The sequence below is a fragment of the Falco naumanni genome, chromosome 4 (assembly GCF_017639655.2).
Source record: "Falco naumanni isolate bFalNau1 chromosome 4, bFalNau1.pat, whole genome shotgun sequence".
Lineage (NCBI taxonomy): Eukaryota > Metazoa > Chordata > Aves > Falconiformes > Falconidae > Falco > Falco naumanni.
The window spans coordinates 30,660,802-30,681,975 of NC_054057.1; the positions used below are offsets into that span (position 1 = coordinate 30,660,802).

The window sequence follows — 21,174 nt, forward strand, 5'->3', positions numbered from 1 at the left end:
GGGGCGGGAGGGGGGCCGCGGTGTCGCTGCGGCAGGCCCCGGGACAGCGACGGCCCGGGGAAACGGGGAGAGACCTGCTTTCCCGCTGGGAAGCCACGTGGCTCCTATCGTGCACAACCCTGGAAAAGTGTGCTGCTGCCTTTTTGCTTTAAACGACATTCCTGTGTATGTCTGGGGTGTTTGGTTTTGATTTTTTGGGGTTATTTTTTTTTTAAAGCACAAATCCTATGTGCATGTATGTCTATATGACACAAAGAAAACACTTGTGAGTTTTACAACCAATCTACACCATATACTTACATATCTGCAACTTAGGAATCACCTTGGTGCCTGAGAGCGTGTCTCCCGTGCTGGCTCCTGGGACGGGCCTGCAGCTGTGACAGTGCGTTTAATGGAGTTTGGTTGTAAAGTAACACAAAATGTTTATGACATCCACATGTGCAAGCAACTGTTGCCATGTTGTTATTTTTATAAAAATTTTACTGCGTGGCACAAGCTGAAAAACAGAAAAAGCAATTTTGTGTGCATGCGTGTGTGCACACTTATATGCATGTAGGACAATAGAAAATGTTTGATCAAGCTACAGCAAAAATACGTCTGAAAACTTGGAGCTTTATTTAGAATTTAATTTACACAGAGTACGCAAGTTGGCAGAAATAGTCATTGTAAATTATGTGTAACTGATATACAAAGAACAAGAGTTGTGTGTGCAAATATATGAATAAGCTGTCCCTCATGGAATTAATTATGTGCATGCCTTTGCTTGTTCAGACCACTGAAACTAGATGTAGTGTGTATGATGGAGGAATAGAACTACAGTACAAGTATTATATTGCAAATACCTAATTTTCATGGAAAAATTGTGTGGGTGGCTTCCATTTCAGCTAGTTAGCTTTAAACAAATAGAAACCTGAAATGAGACAGGCTAGACATCTTAAAAGTATAAAACTGACAGTAGAAATGTCTTTAATCACTTATTTTAGCTTCTAAAAATATCTGTAGGGTATTAAAAAACATAAAAAGAGGAAATGTACTGGAGAAGAAGAAACCGGTACACAGATCTGTATTTTTTTATTTTACATTAGGGCACTCTGTTTTCAGTCAACGAGATAAAGCTACCATTTCGGAATTGTGAAAGGAGAGGTGTTTGTTAAAGAAAAAGTCAACTTTAATAATAAAATTGTCTTCTCAAGTAGTCCCATTAACATGATATGACAAGCAAATCCAGTAATCTAAAGCTGGGGAGAAAGAACCTCCAGAAGATAATTGGTTGTGGTGCAGTGCAGAGGTGTGACGTACGTGGGTTGATGTTTGGTTTCATATGTTTTGGTTTTTCGAGGTACTTGTTTCTGTTAATAACTGGTAGCTACAGACTTAGTCTGGATGCCTCAGTAGAAACTGTGTAAAATTCAGTGACATTAATCTCTTTTTCTTTCTGCATCTGCACATAGACACTTAAAATGCCCACTCAGTTTAAAGGAACTTTGGCAGAAAATGAGCATTTTTGTACTCAGACTGAACTATCACCGTGTTTTACACTGACTAAGTATTGTCCTTTTCCAAAATACATAGCCTATCACCTATTTAATCCTCTTCCTGGATTGCTGCGCATAAATGAATAAGTGCTCACTTGTCCTTTGGGATATTCAGAATAATTACTTACTTTCTATATATGTTTTCCAAAAAGTCCTCATTATACTTCTGTGCTAAAAATACTTAATTTGCTTATTATACATGGATACACAGTTGCAACAAGACATGATCTTACAGTATGTGGTAACAACATAAAAACAGGGGAAAGCACAGATGTTCTGTTTTTACTGACAAAGGTGGTAGGACAGAACAGGAGATTATTCATTTTGTAAACCCCCAGGACTGAAATGCCTAAGGAGTTCATCTGACCCACAGAGGAACACCTATTCCCTAAGGTACCTCAGAAGCCTCATAGTGCATTTGAGTATTTCCATGCTCCTACTGCACGCCATGGGTAGAGGGGGTCATCACTGTATCACTTTAGAGACCACGTTATAGAAGCATGCGTTTTCTTTGGATAGTAAAGTTCAGATTAAACCTGGTTTAAAATGTAACCTGTCTCTGTCCCCATCCCTGAGTCCCTGTATAATGGCTTGGGTGCTTTCTAGTCCAATGGCCCACATTCTCCATCCTCTCTTGGGAAAATATGGTGGGAAGACTTTATCACAGTCTAGCAAGTGACACTTTGGCAACAATTAGGTGATGGACTGAATAATTTTGCCATTTTTTTTTTTTGTTTTTTTTGACTTCCCAATGATTTCAGTAGGGCTTCACTGAAAAATTGATAACACAATGGCTTTTTGTTGTTCAATAGCTGTGAAAGATGCAACATGCTAAAAGTAATGTCTAATACGGGTATTTTTAGTCATCAAAGTTTATAATCTTCAAAATTCAGTTGTTCTTTGCCTACAATATTAGAACTCTGTTCTTTATATTTCAGCGTTTATATTCGATTTCTGCTTTTCAAGTCCTGTATAATTTCTACAAATTGCAGTTTTGAAGGTCTCAATTTCTACATATATTATACTAGTAAGATTTTTGTTTCATGCAATGTCCCAAATATTTTAATTAAAAGTATTTTCTTTTTCATACAAATAATTTAAACTACTTCCATATTAGTCTCACCTTTGTAGTCTTATTGACCCCTGATTTAATGTTGAGTGTGTTTCAGTGTATCTACCTGGCTGGGCCTGCATTTTTACAGCATATTTATTTAGTGTAAAAAGAAAAAAATATTTAACAATGAAAAATAAAATAGTAAGATTGTACTTATCACTTTTTTTAAGAGATGGGTACCGTAACAGAATGGTGCTTGCACAATTCTTTACTATCTTTTATAATTAAATTCTTATCATCAAAGGTACTCTGCTGTACGGCTTTTTCCCAAAAGGTATTTTTAAAAACTCATCTTCATTTTATAGAATCAACTAATTTGTGTTGGAAGTGATCTCTGGAGGTCATCTAGTCTAACCCCCCAAAGAACAGAGATCCTACTATGGAACTATTTTTCCATCTCGCATGTTTGTACAGTTCTGCATACTTACAGAACATCCATCAAAAAAAAGAGAGAATTATCCGGGACAGTTTTAAAATTGCCTGTGTTTTGCTAATGCTACATAGAAATGAGCACAATTAACTTGCTTTTCAGGTTGTAAATAAATTTCACTTGGAAAGAAGTGAAGTAAATGCAAAATATTGTAGATAAATGCATATTTCCTTTTTTCTTCTTGTTACCGGAAATATTTTATCAGTGTTTATCAGGTGAAACCCAGAAGCCTGGGGAAAGATCAGCAGGATATCCCACCTGCATTCCAGCTATTGCTCCACAAGAGTGCAGGTCTCCCGTAGGTCCAGTAGCTGCAAGCCCTGTGCAGATGTTTCCAATACTCCACGCTGTCTAAAGCATTCAGGCATTTGAATCACTGCTCTCGCTCAGACTATTAATCTTGCTGATGGCACTGACAACGTCCTAGTGACCTTAACGAGTTCAGGAGCAGAATTTTGGGAGATATTTTCCCCCCAGTAAATAATATAAGCTTGATCCTATATTTAAACAGTTCAGACTATTTTCAGGCTGAAGCTAGTGATTTACTCGAATGGTTAGAGTACTGCCTAGGAAACAAAATATTTGAATTATTTAGTTTTTCTAGTATTATGTGTAATATAAATTAATATATTTTACACAATGGTAAGTGTAAGGGAAGAAGGCAAAACAGTCCCAGCAGACTGCATCATATGGATGAACTAGCTCCCTTGAATCCAGCTTCAGTCTGACTTGATATCTGAATACTACCATGGAGAATAAAGACCACCATCACCACAAATGTGACAGGCCTGATGGAGAAAAGTTCCAACAAATACATAAATGCTCAATATTATGTTTCTGTCAGCACAATTTGGATGTATCATGCATTTCAACATAATCAGCTTGTAACTGTTCACTGGCCGTCTGCGTGCTGGAGTGTTCCTGCACTTCAGCTTCCAAGTTTGATCAACAGTCAGAAAAGAAATTCTTGTCTGCTGTAGCTCTTTTATGGGTGTGTAAACAACATTACGTCAAATGATCCTGTTACTCTAGTCTCAGAAAATTTACATCCTAGTATTTCAAGATGATGTATGTGCACTTCCACAATGGTTTGGGTTTCTATCTATCTATCTATCTATCTATCTATCTATCTATCTATATCTGTCTAAAATTTCCATTGCTATGATCACACATACTTTCCAGAACATGATAATTGGAGTTTTTGGTTGTCTATAATGTGCAAGCTTGGAATGCCTGAGGCTTCATGGGAAGATATTTTAGTAGAGAAATTATTATAAAAGTGTTGCTGTTAGTCACATAAATAAAACTGCTGTACTCAGTCCCTGAAATCAAGTTACTAGCACTGTTGGTATTTTTATAAAAGTATATTGTGCATGTTTAGAACTTTAAATACTGTTTCCTTACAAAATCAACCGCCTTAGCCTTTAACTAGTAACGGTTTCTAAAAGGACAATGTCTGCAGAGCTCCCCACTTGGTAGAGAGTCGATACTGTTCTTACTGATGTCTGATGGCAGTGTGCCTGTTAATTCAGAGGATGCTTTGTCACTGGTCTGGTTTCATAACCTGTGGATGTTGAAAAAAATCCCTTAATTTTTCATTTTCAAATAATTTCTTCATTGTGATGGCTGCCAAAGTAATTTTCAGATATAAAATTATAGTATTCTGTCTTCTTAATATGTTGGCAATGAGGCTGTGTTTACATGGTGCAAGACTGTGCCATGCAGAGGTGCACAAAAGCAGCTTTAAATGAATTACTTTGGGTATTGGAATGTCTGTAGCCATTGCTGGCCCCTAAACACTCGGTGGAACCGTGAGGGTTTAGAGACCTTGTTCAGAGTGCATAGGCACTCCAACAACAACAACAACAAGTGCAATAACTTAATTGTTCAGTTAATGCCATGAAGATAAAACATGACAAATACATATCCTGTGGTGAATTCACACCGTAATATGAAATGCATGCAAATGATTATATGCAAATACAAAACTACAGTCTGAAAAAGAGTTTGAGTTTATACATGTAAGAACTTGCATGTACATTGATTCAAGGGAAAAGGAGTGCAATCACAATACCAGAGCTCTTAAAATCTTAATCACACAAAAAGTCTTAATTTAGATAATACCGATCATGCATTTTAATCTAAATATGGGATAAATTACCTGGCACTGAAATTGTTTCTTCATGCCTTCTGTCTTGGGAAAAATCCTGACTCACCTGTCTCACTGATTCAGTATTTTGGCATCCTGTAACTTCTGTTCAGTCTGTCAAAGCTCTACGGACCTAAGATGTGTGAATGAATTAATTCTACACTATGTTACTACTACTATTCTTACTCTCTATTTACTACCATGTACTCAGTACTGTACCTAAGCTAAAGGTACTAAAAAGGAGCTGAAGTTAGTAAGAGTTAGGATCAAATGACATCTGGGCACTGTAGCAGTGTACCAAAGGTGATGAAGGGATTAATTCTCAGTTGTCTCTTGAATCTGTGTACGTGGCAAAAGCCACCATTACAGTACTGTCCTGCACAGAAAATAGGATCTAGGCCTGGAATGGACCTAGATCAAGTGCACTATTCTCCTCTTATGTTTCTATAATCACATTCCCAAATTTGTTATATTACCAATTAGCAGCAGAATGAAAATAGCACAGTTGTGTTTCACCACTGTTTCTGATTCTGTTCCTTCATTCTTACCTTCATGTTTGAGAAAAAGGGAGCAGGTAACATTGATGAAGGGCTGGAGAAGGTACTTGAAGGACAGCTTCAAGAACTGCAGGATTCTCACAAACTACGTTGTTGTGATTGACTTTAGAGGTTTCTCTACAGCTGGTAGGCATGATGATTTCACTGTCAGGTAGAAAGGGTTCAATAAATTTAGATTAAAGTTTTCTTATACCCATATTCTCCTTTTTCGTAGTATTTTCCCGCAGTGCTATGCAGAAGAATGCTATGTGTACCAATATATATTGGCATTATTTAGGCGCATGACTAACAAAGATACGTCTTCAAGTTCACAAAACTGTATGAGGGAGAAAAATACTTGAGAATATGTTTGTAAAAGAGGTAGGGAATTCAAACCAAGTAATAGTCATTGTAGCAGAGCACAATGTGAATCCAATACAGACGTTCTGGAACTGTCAAATGCAGAGGAATTACTCAAACTACATGAATTATAAAAAGCTTTTAGACAACTACTTGGACTTCTAGGTACAATAGTACCTTTGAGAATTTGGCTTTTATCCCTGTCAGGCATAGTTTGTGATTTCTTTTTAAAAAGACATGTGCAGTTATAAAATCACATATGCGTAAAGCCCACTTCCACTTCTAAAGGAATATCTGTTTTTAAAAAACTAATAGATGTGTTTTTTAAAGTGTACCAGCAGACCTTAAAAGGAATTGTCATCTTAGAGAGCTGTCTACCTTCATATAGTTGGGTGTATAAAGACTGCTTCAATCCACAATACAGTTTTCTTCTCTTCTAAACATTTGATAATTGCTCCAATACCACAATGAGCTAACATTTGGTGAGTTCTAGGTGGGTTTTATTAGCAAAGAGTAGTACTTCATGACTGTACAATCTCTCAGTACCAGCTGACGTATTTTCAATCCATTTACTGTATTTATATTTCCCCAGGTTCCCACTAGTTTGATTACTTCTTAGACAAATGTTTCCAGTAGCTGCAGGTGTCAGAGGTACACCTGATTGTTTGCCTTGAGGGAACAGAAGATTTGCTGTTAGTTAACAGTTATTGATACAAGGAAGCTCTCCGTTTTGCATGCCTGCTTATTGATAAGTAGGAATAACTTTCCATTAAAAGGTGTATGTCCAATGTGATAAAAACCCCCTCTAATCTCACACACACATACATACATAGCATTGACTTTTGTTATTTTAACTCATTCAAGGTGATAAGATTTTCACCTAAGAAATATTATTCAAATATACTGTTTTGCTAAAGCCCAAAATTTTTAGGAAGTTTTAGTGATCCAGGAAACTTACATGACATCAGAATGGAAAGGAGAATTGTAAAAGCAGAATGTAGGGATTTAAAAAATACTACTTTGAAAAAAGCATTTCACATAAATGTTTAAAATATTCTGTTCAACAAGGACATAGTTCAGAATTTTGAAATACTTTTGCAAAATGGAGTGGATGCCTTCTAGTTATTTCTTGGTTTCCTTACTGTCTTTTAGTAGTAATTGTCTTGCTTATTGTAATTCTGTTTTCCAGGACCGTTACCATCTTGTCAGACAGTTCATAATACAGCTGGGGTTTATTTGCCTTCAAATTATTCTGTCTCAAAATTCTTTTCCCTGGTTAAAACAAAAAATCATAGATTAAATTTAAGGTGGGATGCTGTAATTTTAGTGTTGATTCAGTTTATCTATGTGTGATACATTAAAACCACCCTGGTTAAACTAGTCCACATAATCAAGAAGAAATTAGTTTATCTAGAAGATTAACTTCAGTCTTTGGTTTCCCCAACTTTTTAAATTTAAACAAAGAACATATATTCCATGAAATGAATGCAAAACTATCCATCGCTATTTCCACAGTTTTGCTTCCCAATGTGATGCACTTTAATTTTTTAGATTTTCAGAAAGTAACAAACATCCATCCTCTGAAAATCCTCTAGTTTTTGTTATTTTCTAATTCATTCTTTATGTCCAGGAATATAGTTTTTACACCCTGTTTCAGAACTGTATCTGAACTGTGAATATGCCAAAGTGGGAAAAAGAAGGTGAAACTGTGAACCCAGCTTCAACAGATTGTATTCATTCTTCAGCCTTAGTAACCAATATCCCCAAAGCAAAAAATACAGTAGCTTGGGATAAAATTAGGGTTCTCTCGAAAAAAATTCCAGTACTGCAGTCTCTCATGCTCTAGGACAAAGTGCAGTTCTAGTGATTTTTTAAGAAAATCCTAAAAATTGATGTTTAGCAATCTGATTGACTAAGAAAACTGATTTATGAATGCTAAGCATTTTGGAAGGCAATATTAGACACTTGCTTGTAACTCTAGAAGTCCAAATAGCTTCTAAATCTATTCCTTGGTTTCAGTTTGAAAGAGAACAAAAAATTTACACCTTTTCTGAAACTACACTTTATATATGTAAATGCCTTGATTAAAATACTATCATAGAATCATTTAGGTTGGAAAAGACCTTTAAGATGATCAATTCCAACCATTAAGCTAACACTGCCAAGTCCACTGCTAAGCCATGTCCCTAAGCATCAAATCTACAAGGCTTTTAAATACCTTCAGCGATGGTGACTTCACTGCTTCCCTGGGTAGCCTGTTTCAAGGCTTGACCACCCTGTCAGTGAAGAAATTTTGCGTCATACACAAAGTAAACCCTCACTGGTGCAACTTGAGGCTGCTTCCTCTTGTCCTATGTCTTGTTACCAGGGAGAGGAGACTGATCCCCGCCTCACTACAGCCTCCTTTCAAGTAGTTGTAGAGAGTGTTAAGGTCTCTCCTGAGTCTCCTTTTCTCCAGACTAAACACCGCCAGTTCCCTCAGCTACTCTTCGTAAGACTTGTGCTCCAGACCCTTCACCAGCTTCATTGCCCTTCTCTGGACACGCTCCAGCACCGTAATTCTTCCTTGAAGTGAGGGGCCCAAAACTAAACACAGTATTTGAGGTGGAACACAGTATTCAAGGTGCATTCTGTAGGGCCAGGAATAAAATACTGCCTAGTGTGCACGGGGATAGTTTTCTACAGGATTTCCTGTGTCTGCCAGTGCATTGTTGGGAATTTACGGGAGTGGGGTATGTATCTGCAATCTTTTTATACAGTAACTCCTAGAACGGTCTGAAACATGTAGTATCGGAACATTAATAACTGCCAGTAAATCTTATTTGGTTTAACGCTAATGCTAGATTACTAGTAAGCAGTGCTGAATATTTAACTCTGGAGTAGATGGGATTGTAGTTAAATACTGTTTTTTCCCAAATAATCGCTAGAAAAAAAAGCCCCACCACAAATAAGAACAAGCTAAACTACCATTCCGTGCAACTGGCTTTCTGGGTTGTTCCCCACACACCCCGAACACCCCTCCCCACAAACACACACATTTACTGTGCTAACCACACACATAAACAGCTTTGGCATACAATTTGTTTGCTAAAATTAAACAGCACATCCTGAAAGTTTTCTCTGATCTTCTCCCAAACTGCCTTAAAGAACCAAAGATGTCCCAATTCATGTTTCAGAAATAGCTTCAACAAAGGTAGAAAGCAGTTCTGCAGAATTCTCACAGAACTTCAAAAATTATACAAATGATTATTTGGAACCGGTACATGAGACATCCCACAGTAAAATTCCAAAATAGTGTTCTGTAACCACAAAGCGTCCTCAGTCGCATCAGCGAGTCAGTCAGACCTCATGGTCCTCACAGAGCAGCCAGTGTGGACAAGTGCGTGCTTTTGCAGCCCTCCTAACAACACAGCGCAACGCCTCTACCCTCAGTGCTCTGAGTGCCTTCAGGGCTTCACTGTTGGTCTTTAAAGTTCTTAATTGTGCGGCTTCTCATTATACTTTGACTCTCAGCAGATGCGTTTACATCAGCAATCCAGTATCACTTATGTTGTATAGCCCGTGCCATTTCGTGCCACAAGGATAGTGGAGGAACAGCGGACAAGAAGAAAGAATAAAATTAAGTTGTGGAATCGTAGACACATAAAGGCAAGGTCAGAAATAAAGAAGTAAGTGCCTCATCTTAACAATCCCATTATGAAATGTAACTGTGTGAAAATAGGAGAAAGCAATGCCTCGCTTCAGTGGCATTCTTCACGGAGGAAAGATTATTTCCTTTTTATCTAACACTCACAAGCAGACCTTTATCTAGATTTAAAAGGGAGACATGAATTATAAAAGTTACTATTGGTGACTCCTGGAAACCCTCTCACAGAAATTCAGAATTTTCAGTGAACCTGACATGCTCAATGCTCTAGAAAAATTAGGTGTCTAGGAGAGGATTAATTGAAATCAATTTGCAGGGCAGGCTGTAAACTAAGCTAGGTAACAGAAAATGGGAGTTAGGTGCCCAAAGCAGCCCAGTGCCCCTTTCTTCTGCCAGTAAAGAATGAAGGAAACATTCACAGGTAAATTTTGGGCAGGGGCACTGTACTCAAATGGACTCCCCTTGTCCCACAGACTGTCCAGTATCAGCAGAACATGCCAGTTGCATCTATCTTTCTGTGTGCACTTCCTTCTGAGATTTTCTATGCCCCAAATCCAAAGAGTACAAAAGGCCCCAAATCACTCCTCTGCAAGATTTGCAGCAAGAATTTCAGTCTAAGCCTTCCATGAGTAAAATGTAACTGCTGGTCCACTGGATATACTGCAATGGTGAGGCTATTCCACTTAGCTTTTTTTATATTTTTTTTCCCCTTAAGTTTTGTTGATAACAAAAACTTCCCTTAAAAAAAGATGAGTGTGGCAGGTGCTGTCTTCACTTGGGACTGGGACTGCCTGTTTGCCTTCCATGCAGGTGAAAGGTTGTTAAACTGTTCCCTTAAAGAAAGATCAATCACTTTAGGTCTCAGAATTGTTCTAGGATATCTAGATACCTTACAGCTTTTTTTGTAAGCCCAGCAACCAAAATTAATCTCATTAGTTTGTGTGAAGAGATGCTTTTATCAATACATCCTGAAGCTTTATACCAAGGAAATTATTTTTATCCATGTTATACTCATGGAGAATTCAAAGCACAGAATTCTAAAAGCCCAGAGTGGCAGTGATGGAAATAAAATCAAGATCTACTGGCACGCACTCAAATCTATGCCCAAATAGTAGGGCTCCCTGTAATTAAAAGGGGGGGGGGGGGGGGGGGGGGCGGGGGAAGAAAGTGGATTTAAAGACATCTTAATAAACAGTTTTAAAAACTTTTAAAATACTCAAATGCATGCAGTGAAGTTTGAGTCTGAGAAGAATTTTATGAAGTGCCTGAAAATGGGTATGTTAAAAGTGATCCTACATTCTTGCTTGACTGGGACACCCACAGAATATAGTGACTGTTTCATGTTCCATGAGAAATTCTGAAATAACTTTTCATTCCAAATTTTGGCTGAAAACTGGGATGTTTCCCAGAGAGCCAACATATTCTCCTTCAGCCTGTGCTTTGTCAAAGTGAATTTGTCACTTGAAAGACATCTCCGTATTTAAGACTAACTTTTGAGACAAACAATTTTATTCTCTCAGCCTCACAAACCAAGAACTTCCTTTCTATCTCATTTTGAGAGCGCAGATAGCTTACTATAAGAACAAGAAAAACTGGAAGTTGAATTGAATCCAAGTCCGTACTGTGAGAATGTATTCTCATATTCATATGACAAAGACACAACTTGCACAAATAAGCAATTTTAATTGAAGAACGCTGACAAAATCCTAACTATTTGAACTGTGCAATCTGTTTTTAATTTCAGACTTAAAAGAGTCTTAATTTTATAGAAAAGACGTGATGGGACTATGTATTATTCAAAGTTCTAATTGTCAATATAAATATTATGATCTTGTTCAACAGAGAGGAGATTGTATTCATTTTGGCAGTATTAAAAATGCAATCAACCATAGATTATGAATGCCTTTAGACACTGTGCAATGGTGCATAAAACCAATGAATTATCCTTTTTGGCTAGGCTTATCTGGCACGGACTGGAAACCTGTTCTATTGTGAATTGTATGCACCTCAAAAATATACACAAACTATTTTCTTGTTTCTGTTTGCTTAATTAGTATACATGACATTCCTAGTTGTGCTGGGCATGGGAATCCTTACCATCCAATTTTCACACATGCATCCTACTTCTATGAAGTTTATCTAGGCAGTGAATAAACCCAGTTTATCACTTTTTAGAACCCTGTTGTACATATCTTCTTTTCTCAGTCTCATGTGGTACCTCAACATGTTATTAACCAATGTGTCCAGCAGGGAACTCACAATTGGGCTGCATACCATGAGATTTTTGCAGCATTTTGAACTCCACGTGAATGTAAAGGACTAAATGTGTTTGCAGGACGGTTGCCTGAATAATTACTTGAATTATTCCACCAGTATAGGTCAGTTTGGATCTTTGCCACCCCTGCTATTTGTAATCCTGATCAGGAATAGACAATGAGGCTTTGGAACTTGAGGGCCAGGAAAATGATGATCTGGATGAATGGCTGTCCAGGTTGGAGGATTTGCCTAGGCTAAGTCAGTCAACCCCATGCATCGTGACTGCCTCTGCTAAAAAAATGAAGGGTGGTTGTCACTGGCAACTCCACGCTGAGAGGAACAGAGGGCCCCATACACTGACTGGGCCCAACCCAAAGGGAAGTCTGCTGCCTCCGTGGGGCACGTTACTAAAAAACTCTTGTCTGGTACGGCCCTCTATTGTCCATTACTGGTTTTTCAGTGGTCAGTGATGAAGTCAAAACAAGAAGCAATTAAGAGTGACCTCAAGGACTTGGGGCAACTGGTTGAGGGATCAGGAGCTCAAGTAGTGTTTTCTTCTATCCTGCCAGTTGCGGGGAACAGTGGTGCGTGAAACTGAGCATGGGTCAGTTTACACAGCAGCAGGTCTGCTGGCAGCAGATGGGGTTCACCTGTCTCAAAGCAGGAAAAGTGTTCTAGGTCAGGAGTTAGCAGGGCTTCCTGAGAGAGCTTTAAACTAGATTCCAAGGGGGAAGGGGATAAAACCAGGCTTGCTAGAGATGAGCCTGGGGGTGGCATGCCAGTGTTGGAGGTGAGATCAACAGCACAACTGAAGTGCATCCATGCCAAGGCCTGAAGCACAGGCAACAAACAGGAGGATCTGGAAGCTGTCATGCAGTAGGAAGACTGACATAGTCCCAGTCACAGAAACATGATGCCATTACTCGTATGACTGGAGTGCTGCAATGGATGGCTATCAACTCTTCCGAAGGGATAGGCAAGGAAGAAGAGGCGGTGGGATAGCCCTGTATGTTAGGGAGTGTTTTGATGGTCTAGAGCTTAATGAGGGTAACAACAAGGTCGAATGTTTATGAGTAAGGATTGGGGGGGGGTGGGGGGGTGGGGTGCAACAAGGTCGATATCCTGGTGGGAATCTATTACAGACCACCCAACCAGGATGAAGAGGCAGACAAAACGTTCCATTCTACTATAAGGATGTCGTTAGCTTATGCAGGGAGAAAATTAGAAAGGTGAAAGCCCAGCTAGAACTCAAGCAGGCCACTGCCATAAAAGATAACAAAAAATGTTTTACAAATAGATTAGAAATAAAAGGAGGACCAAAGATAATCCCCATCCTTTATTGGATGCAGAGGAGAACATCGCCACAAAGGATGAGGAAAAGGCTGAGGTACTTAATGCCTCCTTTGCCTCAGTCTTTAATAGTCAGAGCAGTTACCTCCAGGATACTCAGCATCCTGAGCTGGAGGTCTGGCAAGAGGAGCAGAATGAAGCCTCCATAGTCCAGGAGGAAATGGTTAGTGACTTGCTGCTCCACTTAGACAAGCACAAGTCTATGGTGCCAGGTGGGACCCACCCGAAGAAGCAGAAGAGCTCGCCAAGACACTCTCCAACATTTGTCAGAAGCCCTGGCTAAGGGGGGATGTCCCAGAAGACTGGAGGTTAGCCAATGTGATGCCCATCTACAGGAAGGGCAGAAAGGAGGATCCAGAAACTACAGGCCTGTCAGCCTGACCTCGGTGACGAGGAAGGTTATGGAGCAGATCATCCTGAGTGTGATCACATAGCTTGTGCAGGACAGCTGGGGGATCAGGCCCAGTCAGCAGGGGTTTATGAAAGGCAGGTCCTGTTTGATGAACCTGATCTCCTTCTGTCACAGGATGACATGCTTAGTGGATGGAGAAAGGCTGTGGATGTTGTCTGGTAGTAAAGATTTTTACACCGTTTCCCACAGCATTCTCCCGGAGAAACTGGCTGCTCAGGGCTTGGACAGGTGTATTCTTTGCTGGATAAAACACTGTCTGGGTGGCCGAGCCCAGAGAGCGGTGGTGAATGGAGCTCAACCCAGCTGGCGGCTGGTCACAAGCGGTGTTCCCCAGGGCTCGGTACTGGGGCCAGTCCTGTTTGATGTCTTTATCAATGATCTGGACAAGGGGATCGAGCGCACCCTCAGTCAGTTTGCAGGTGACACCAAGTTGCAGGGGCACACTGATCTGCTTGAGGGCAAGAAGGATCTACAGAGGGATCTGGACAGGATGGATAAATGGGCCAAGGCGAATGGTATGAGTTTCAACAAGGAGAAGTGCCGGGTCCAGCACTTTAGTCACAACACCACCACGCAGTGCTACAGGCTTGGGCAAGAGTGGCTGGAAAGCTGCCTGGCAGAAAAGGACCTGGGCGTGCCCAGGTGGCCAAGAAGGCCACCAGCATCCTGGCTGGTATCTGAAACAGTGTGGCCAGCAGGACTAGGGAAGTGATCATCCCCCTGTACTCGGCACTGGTGAGGCTGTACCTCAAATACTGGGTTCAGTGTTGGGCCCCTCACTACAAGAAAGACACTGAGGTGCTGGAGCGTGTCCAGAGACGGGCAATGAGGCTGGTGAAGGGTCTGGAGAACAAGCCTTATGAGGCACAGCTGAGGGAACTGGGAATGTTTAGCTTGGAGAAAAGGAGGGTCAGGAGAGACCTTATCACTCTCTACAGCTGCCTGAAGGGAGGTTGTAGCGAGGTGGGGGTTGGTCTCCTCTCCAGATAAGTACTGACAGGACAAGAGGAAACAGTCTCAAGTTACACCAGGGGAGGTTTAGATTGCATATTAGGAAAAATTCCTTCTCTGAAAGGGTTGTCAAGCACTGGAACAGGCTGTCCATGGAAGCGGTGGAATCACCATCTCTGGAGGTGTTCAAAAACCGTGTAGACGTGGTGCTTAGAGTCATGGTTTAGTGGTGGACTCGGCAGTCCTGGGTTAATGGTTGGACTTGATGACCTTAAAAGTCTTTTCCAACCTAAATGATTCTATGATTCTATGGTTCTAATTATGCCAAACTGTGTATCCTGTCAATCAGTTCATATGAAACTCCACAGCATCAAGGAATTTCCTTGAATGCTGTACAGTGGCCTCCCACAGAGGAACAAAGGAGCCAGAGAAAGATATATTCTCTGAGCTTCCTGCACATCACTCTGCTTTATTCAAAATGTCAAAACTCCTCTCTGCTTGGCTAAGTAAGCCATTTGTTTAAGACTTGATTCCAGTCAGTAATCCATTACATTAAAAATGGCACATCCCATTTTATCACAACTGTGAGGCATAGAAGTTTTCTCCAGTTCCTTAGAATAGGTTGCATTTAGAGGATGCTCTCTTCAATCATACTATTACTGTCTTGACAGCTTAGTCATTGTTATTCATGAGGACTTCTCGATGCTTATCTGCAAGTTGTTCAAAGAAGATCACATAGTGATGACCTTGAAATGAGAATGAATGAGGCCTTTGTGTTCTATCAATCAGTAACAGTCAGCACAATGCTTGTATTTTTCTCCTGGAAGAAAAGAAGATAGCTACCTGTGGCCATAAGCTTCTATACTTGTACATAATACTTGTTACTAATGCAAAATTAAACCTCTGACCTATGAGGTGGAATAAAACACCCCTCAAATGAAAGTGAAAAGGAAAGTTTTCAAAACCACTGTTGAGCCTAAGTTGCTAGAGCAGGAAAAATACTGACTGTCAGAGAAGGCAATGAACATATATGATTCAGAGTCTTTGAGGAAAACTTAAAAGACATTCCAGAAGAGCCTAACGTAATTAAAAGAGCTGTAGATAGATAAATGCATTAAAAGAATAACCAAATAACACATTAGAGGGAAGCGTAAGTATTACTGAAGCACAGCTAAACACGTTGGCCTGCTTTCGCAAAAATGAGGTACTCCTCAAAATTTTGAATTTGAAGTTAACTAACATATATATGTATATAAAAAATAGTAAGTTGGAATTAGTAAGGAGGAAAATCAAACTATATTCTCCAGAATTAATTTTTTGAACCATTAGAAATAAGCAGTAAGGAAAAGTAACCTTCCTACTAGAAAAGCAACTGTCAGATGGGTAATATGGAAACCTTCAGTTTGCTTTTCATCAGTGTAGCAGTTGGATCCCAGAATTTGCTGAGAAAATCTCAAACATTTTAAAAAATATTTTGGCATTCTGTGTAGCAACATGTAGCTCTAAGGGCAGCTTAAATTAATAAGGGATTGAGCAGCTATCTTAGGAGACGAATGGACTAAAAAGGTTCAGCATTTTCAGCAGTGAAAGGAGAAGGCTGGAAGAAAAGCAGTGAAGGGCTGTGAAGTCATGAAAGTAGTGGATAAGGTGAAGGCAGAACTTATAGTTCTGTAATAAGGTGTAATAAGAGAACTTAATAAAAATAACAGAACATCAGCTTAAAACAGATAAACCAAAGAATTTCTTTAAAGACAAAGTAGTGGACTTCTGGCACTCACTATCACATGAGATTGTAGAGGCAAACTATGTCAACAGGTTCAAAAAGGGATTATACAAAGAGATGGACAACATTGCTATAGGGTAGGGATGTACCTCTGACATCCCTAACACAACAATGGTGTGTCATAGGAAGTGAAAAAGGAATGGACCTCTGAAAAGAGCTGGGTTTGTTATTCTCTATGAACAGCCTCTCATATTGCTACTACTGGAGACAGAAAACGGGGCTGAATAGACCGTTGGTCTGACCCAGTAAAGCCTTTCTTACATTCTTAAAGTAAAAGTAAGAGCTCTATTTAAATGCAAACATCAATCTGATAGGCATTACTACTAATCTTAAAAGTGAATGTAAAGCTTGAATAGTTGTTTGTTGCTAAAATAACTTAAGAAATCAGTGTTACTTGTCTTGGCCTCATAAAACTCAAAACTGGGCGTGCCTTGTAAAAACAATTTCAGTAAATTATGTCCTCTCTTTACAGGAATACTGCTGCTTTCTGAATTGCAAGACTTTGTGGTTACTTCGTTTTAAATATACAGCTTGTACATTTTAAGATTCTATATTGTACCATAGAAGGTGAAAGTACTACATGGTTGCTTGTGCTTACAAACTTACAGCCAGACTTAACCTAGAAGCCAGCGTGCAACAAGGTATTATAGTTCGTTAGAAATATAGTGGTGCCCATAACATTTCCCAACACACTCCTTTATTTTTACACTTACGATGTAGAAAAGTCCAGGCTATAAAACTCATTTTGTTGGCATAAAAAGAGGATGATTGCGTGAGGTTTTGTTGAGGATGTCAAAAGATCAGAAAAGATCTACAAATTTTCAGCACATCAGCTATAATTATCCACAGATGTGATTGTCTGTCTCCATTTTGTTTTAATTTTTAAAAAGACACCCTGTCTATCTTCATGCTTCATGAGAAATACAAAAGTAGCAGACAATGCATTTTTCAAACAAATATATAACACACACCAGAAATGCTGTATTCAAAATGCTAAGAAATTCAGTAGAATAGCCTGCTTCTAAGGAAATCTCTCAAAACATTCATCCTATCACACCAAGAAAAAAAATTGTTCTGAAAATTAATTGATCTGGACTCTTTGACTCAGGCAAAAAGTTTTGATGCAGAGCTTTTTACTTAGCTACTACGTTACATACCTTAGATGCATGTAACAAATTTTCCAGCATACAGGAGCCTGCCCCATCTGTGTTTCCATTTTGAAGTTCACTTTGCTGGATGGACTGACCTTTCCAGTCAGATTCACAAAGCCCATCTAAGTAGTCTCTGCTCTGCAGGTAGGTTCAGGTAAGCCACAAGAATAATGTCTACATTAATAAGAAGCACAGGCTAATGGGAAAGGATTTGTGGCATGAAAGAGTGCCGAGAACTTAACAACCACACCACACATCTCAGCAAGTTTTATTTAGGGGTATTTCTAGCCTGGTCCTGTGGCTGGAGAGCATTAGGTCTGCTTTTGGAGCATATCTTCTAGTTTGATCTCATCCAAAAGCAACCTAATTTCTATGCTTTCAGATTGCTTTGTGATGTGAATAAAAGCACGATAAATACTTCAGAAGCACATGCAAAAATGATAATGGTGAAATGCAGCCATAGGTGTCATCAACATTCAAGTAGAACTTTAAGCACAAAGGTCTTTCACAGTCTGGGTTACTTAAAGGCCACACTTGTGAAGGATCTTCATCAGAATAGTATTTCTAACCTTCCTTTAGTGTGAGACTAGATAAGGCTAGGGAAACTGTAAGGTATCCTAGCAAATATGAACTTAATAGGACAAAAAAAAAGAACTTGTTTGCAAATATAAATATTTGCTTTAACTACGTTTATCCACCAGATGGTGTCCCGCAACATATCCTTTAGGAACCGCCTGAAAGAATGAGGAATGGTGCTGTATCTATTTCACAGATACTGACTGGATTTTTGAAACTCACAAATATTTTGCAGTACTTGAACGATCAAGGAAAAAATTTAAATCTTATCAAAATACCATATCTGGAAGAAATCATGGTGCATGGTACTCTTTATTGCTGCATTACATTTTGCCCATTTTCATCTTCCAATGTCCCATGGAGGCAGGAAGTGTCCGTATTTTATTAACAGTGTAGAAAAACAGCAAGATTTAGAGAATATTGACACTAAACTAATCAATTCAAGCTGGTTTAGGAAAAGGTTGGGCTTATATAAATAGAAAGTATTCAACAGTCTACTCAATGACAAAATTTTGAAAAAGGGAGGCCACTAAAAAGTGGAAAAATAGATTCTTTTGATTAATGACTCAGTAGTGGAAGAATGTTGCCCATACCCATCTGTGTTCCAGAAAATGCGAAGGAGATGGTTTATCTCCCACCAGGACAAAAGCCAGCACAAAAGGAAAATCTTACAATGGAGAATTCTGGTGAATCTTCACTTATAGTACCCCATGGAGTCTGTAGTAACAATAGGGAAAGGAAACATGACAGACTAAAAAAAATCTCACAGAAAGCCAGAAGGTAAGAATTAAAGGTTTTTTGCTGAATAGGGGTACAGGTGTGTATTTGAGTGGAATCTGGTTTTGTGTTTACAAAAGTATATAATATCACTAAAGTTTCTACTAACAGAATAGTAAGACAGGAAAACCAAAACAGAAAATAAAAATAGAATCTATGTTTCCTGTAGTGTGTTGTTCATTATGTATCTGTTGACTAAACTGAAAGAGCTCAGTGGCAATAGGCTATATTACTATCTGTACAAAATGCTTCATAAATTCTTGATATTTAAGCCAACATTTCCAATATTTTTTCAAAATCATTCTAAAGCTGGTCCTTAAATTAATGGTCTCAGTTGTACGAAGTGCCCAACCATATCTGCTGAGTCAGTAAAAACTACAGTGCTCAACATTTTAATAGAACTTACGTAGGTTTGCAAACTTTTCCCCTTACCTTTGTCACTGCTCTCACCAAGATTTTGTCTCCTGCTATTTCCTCTTTCCTCTGCAGTATGAGAACTGTTGCCAACAGGCAGTTTCTTTGTTGGACAAGCAGATACATAATAATGGGTAAATGACCCCATACAATGTAGATCCCACACTCACAGTTGTGACTGAGTTAACTTTGAAGAGTGTCAGTGTTTCTTTCCTAGTGTCCTTTCCAGCATCTGCTTTGGATGAAGAGGAAGGTTCTGGAGCTACCATAGCTCAGGAGGTGGCTTCACGGCTCCATGGCCTCCCTCTGCTCCTGCCCTGTGCATATCAGTCCTTCTCTCAGCAGACTGCCCTCAGCACAGTGCTGTGACTTGGCCTCATCCATCTTTCAGCCGCTTTTCAAGCAGCATGATTCATGGCGAGTGACCTCCTATGTGGGGAATCGGCCCTGAATGACAAATAAGTAACAGTTACACAAACAGCGAAAAGCCCAAGAACTCAGGCCTTTTTTGGCTTTGATTCATAGATTTCTATGAAATGGTTGAAGTAGAGCTCATAATTTGATGTAAAACTGATTAGTAATGATGTACAGCTATTTGGCATCCTATTTAATACTGTGCTCCATCTTTTTATTTAACAGTATTGTCTCTAATTTTCTAATTAGTTTCCAATCTTTGTATTTAATATTTGTTTATTCGTTAAAGTGGTTTTACTTCTCAGTAAATTCTACAGCACTTATGAAACATGAGGAGCAACTATATGTACCCTTAAGTGGTTTAAAGTGTCAGCATTCACTGCCTTTATTTGTTGGTATGCACCTGGACTGTAGCACTCTGATGGTATGTGGGGTATCAGTATAATTGCTAAGGCCTTCTGCAGATGCAAGAGTTTGCCCTGATGAAATGCAGACAAAATATACCTCTAGGGAATGGAAATTTTGGTCTGAAACCACATTACTTGCCTCAACACGTAACCTTGCCCCCAGTTCACATCAAATGACACCAACCGTCATCCCACAAGTTCTAGGAACACATTAGTTTCATGTCCGTGAAAGCACTAACCTCCTGATTTGTGTCTAGCTTTAGAATCAAAGACAATGTCTGTATTACTTATTCATAAACCAGTACATTTCAATGAAATCAGTCTAATGATTCTGGACTTTCTACTGTAAGATGTTTCTAGAGAGGGTGTCTAATTGGACTGTGCAGAGGTACAAATAGCCATCATCCAATGAAAAATCATCAACCAGCCTGAAACAGGCACACTTCTTGTTACATGATCTTTATATGTCAAAAAAACAAGGGCAAGGGGGGTCCACCTCAATTAATTAATTTTCCAAGAGTATTTATTTGCATGATGAAGCAAAGCTTGTAAAAGGTGGGGACACATATAACTGTTTTTATCAAGGTATTCTTCACTTTGATACTGCTGAGAATTTGACAGCGCTGTTCTTAAATTAGATTTTTGTCATGAATGCCTTGATGTTTTGTACTCTGTATGTAGTAGGCCTCACGCTGTATTCTTAGAGACAAAAATAACTCCTTTGTGTTCAGCTGAGTAGCTTGTTAGCTGTCTGAGAGACTGAACAGTGATAAATAAGAGAGAAATAAAAGAAGACCGAGAGATTACTGAAACCTAGTGTGCCTGTATCTTTACAAGAGATAGTACTGGGTAGTATTATAGATGGGAAATCTTTTTGTGGCCAAAAAATGAAAGCCCAGACCTTCAGGCTACA

The 21,174-nt window shown here is 39.1% G+C and overlaps 1 long non-coding RNA gene across 1 annotated transcript in view; it reads right to left on the bottom strand.

Moving 5' to 3' along the window:
• Positions 1–5,698: 5,698 nt before the first annotated feature.
• The window catches only part of LOC121088057, a 45,725-nt gene continuing 30,249 nt past the window's right edge, over positions 5,699–21,174 (bottom strand). Inside the window, exon 3 of the long non-coding RNA XR_005827814.1 lies at positions 5,699–5,929. This is a non-coding gene — a long non-coding RNA (uncharacterized LOC121088057). The remainder of the gene's footprint in view (positions 5,930–21,174) is intronic.